At 37.6% G+C, this 2,943-nt stretch overlaps 1 long non-coding RNA gene across 2 annotated transcripts; it reads left to right on the top strand.

Moving 5' to 3' along the window:
• Positions 1-1,082: 1,082 nt before the first annotated feature.
• Positions 1,083-2,943, top strand: LOC141707357 (uncharacterized). 2 transcript variants are annotated; one of them, XR_012569036.1, is made up of 3 exons: positions 1,141-1,362; positions 1,450-1,974; positions 2,058-2,943. It is a non-coding gene; the product is annotated as an uncharacterized LOC141707357 (long non-coding RNA). The 2 variants fall into 2 exon arrangements; XR_012569035.1 differs by having other exon boundaries at positions 1,083-1,974.

The raw sequence follows: 2,943 nt of genomic DNA, 5'->3' as shown, positions 1-2,943 counted from the left end.
ATACCCTAAGTCAAGATCTCTACAAGTCACCGATTTAATGTTATAGAGAAGTCATTCGAGAACTCCAGAATGGCTTATAGAGAAGTCAGGAAAACTACTAGAGAACTCAGAGAGATATCGACAAGTCAAGAATACATGAAGGTTGGAGATATCAACAAGTCATTTCTTCACTAGAGAACTCAGAGTTATCGACAAGTCTACATTCATTAGAGAACTCCGAGTTATCGATAAGTCAACTTCCACTAGAGAACTCAGGGATATCGATAAGTCAAAATTCACTAGAGAACTCTGATATATCGACCAGTTAAATTTGACTAAAGAACTCTGAGATATCGACAAGTCAAGAAGCTACTAGAGAACTAAGAGTTATCGATAAGTCAAAGTGAAGATGTGAAGACTAGAGATCTCGACAAGCTAAAATTCTCTAATAGAGAACTGAAGACCTCTATAAGCCAAACTAAATATAGAGTACTAGAGATCTCGATAAGCCAATATAGTTATCGAGATGTCAAATGTTCTATAGACCTAAACTGGAGATCTCGAGGTAAAATCTCAAAGTACCAAGTTGTAGATCAGTTCAATATCCAAGATTAACAATTAACAAACAATCCAAATAGCTGGATTGACAAGTCTACAAAAAGCAGTTTGAAGAATGTGAAAGATCAATGGTAAAGATTAACTGACAGAGGAAGATCAAAGTGAACACGGGATGTTAAAGATATGCTAAGCCAGAAATGAAAGATCTACTTTTCTATAAATAGAAATGACAAGTGACAGTTTAGAAAAGCTAATAGCATGTCTTATTGTACACTGTGTAAACCAGCAGTTAACTAAGTTATAAAGTTAACACTGGTCCTTTAATCAAGTGTAACATTTTTAGATCAAATTTCTTGTAACACTCTAAAGAAGAAGCTAAGCCCTTTATCAACAAAGAGACTAGAAATTTTGTAGCAAAACAGTCTTAATTTTAAATAAAATTAAGTGAGTTTTGAAGATCTGTTTCTATATTTTCTGCGAGCTTAAAATTCTGCATGAGCACATTTCACTACAACATTTAATTTATTTTGTTCAACCATAAACATTCAAGAAAAGCACAAAAACAATAAAACACATTCACCCCCTCTGTGTATTATTCATTTCCTAACACTTTTACAACAAGTTCTTATTTCTTTCTCTCTTTACGTTGAAATTGAATTTTTGATTTCTTTTACGGCCATGACTGCTCAATTTCTTTTCTCGCCTTGTTTTCTCAAGTATTGTATGCTTTCTTTATTCTTTGTTTACTTGATATGATGAATTCACGTGGCTTGGGTTTGTGATAAGTGTTTGGTTTTGATTTTGGTTATTTTGGTTTGCATTCAGGTTTCTGTTTGTTTATTTTTGACCTTTGTGCTTCAGTCTATCTTATTTTCCTCTCTTTGACTTGCTTTTCTTTGCTGTTTATTTCAGGTCTTCCCTTCTACGACCCGAGGATGTCTTCTTCTGCGTATAGTGATGCCCTTCTTGGCTTTAGGACTGCTTTTAAACAGAAGAAGAATTCTTCAGTTGTTGGGACTGGCTCGAAACCTCATCCCGAAGAGGGATCCGAGTCAAATGCCCCTTGAAGTCGGCTATCGGGGTTGAAGAAGCTGAAAATTTTGAAGAAAATAGAACTTGGATGACTTCGATGATTTGGATGAGATCAAGCCGCTGGGAGATGCTCCAGATATGGGCAATGACTGGAAGAGTAAGTGTGCCCGGATCATTGGTACCAAACCTCCTCGGTCTAAAAAGAACCAAACAGTCTTGCTTCCCGCCTCTGCTGCTGATAAAGGGAAAGGTTTGATGGGGGATGTGTCTGGGTTGGGTGGTTTTAACTTGGATGAGAAGGTGGCCTGGGCGATGGCCGAGATGCCCTCCGAAATAGACTAAAAGAGGATGAATGAGTCCGATTTTGATGTTGTAATGAAGGATTGCACCAGACTCTGGGGAAATGTAAGATTTTACTTGTTTTAATTTTTTTATCTTGTTCCTTCCTTGCTTTGTATTTTATTCTTTGTGTACTTTGTTATTTTCAGCTTGGTGCATCCGTGACCTGGGCAGCTGCTATTGCTTACAGGGAATTGAAGGATACCCGGGTCTTGTCGCTGAGAAGGATACTGAGATCCGGGAGCTGAGATCTAGTATTTATGATAATACCCCTGTCTGGGCTGAACAAACATCTAAAAAACCACTACCCAGGCGCAAAATGCTGAGAAGAAATTCCGGGATTTGAAGGGTGAGATTCTTGAGCTTAAGAAATAACTTGCTGAGCGGAAGTCGACCGAGGAAGTCACTGAAGCTTACAAGAAAACTGAAGAGTATGACAAAGCTATTGCCAAGAACGGCGCTCCTGAAATTGCTCGCTGCTTGGTGGTTGCTAGAGGCATATCAAGACTAACCCGAAAGCTGATTGAGGGAGCTTCTGCCATGAATTCATCAAGGCTTAGAAAGATATCGAGGCCGGCCTCAGTGAGCCGGAGCCCTTTGATGGTCCTTTCCCAAGTTCTCCCATCAATGTTTGATTGAGTCTATTAATTGATTTACTTGTTTAATAATTGGCTACGTATTTCAAAGTGATATAAAGTCTACACTTGAAGCATAATGAAATTAGTTGTTCTGTTTATCAACTCTCTCACGAGAGCCGGTAAAACAAGAGATACACAGAGAAGCCCAAACTTATTGAATATCCGTTAAACTTCTAACCGGAGAAACTTTATAATGTCCGACTTAAATCTTGTATATTATTTAGGGGCATTATAATCGTTATCCGGTAATTAAAACATTGGACAAATAATTGTAGATCTTGTATATGATTTGATTTGTAAAACTTTGTAGAAGCAAGAACATTATTTTTCTTGGATTGTAGCGTGATAATTTATTTACCAGAGTGTAGCAACACCCTCGGGGATTTATATATGAATA

This window comes from Apium graveolens, chromosome 2 (genome assembly GCF_009905375.1).
Source record: "Apium graveolens cultivar Ventura chromosome 2, ASM990537v1, whole genome shotgun sequence".
Taxonomy (NCBI): domain Eukaryota; kingdom Viridiplantae; phylum Streptophyta; class Magnoliopsida; order Apiales; family Apiaceae; genus Apium; species Apium graveolens.
The sequence above is the reverse complement of the archived record's forward strand: the minus strand, read 5'-3'. Positions and strand labels throughout refer to the sequence as shown.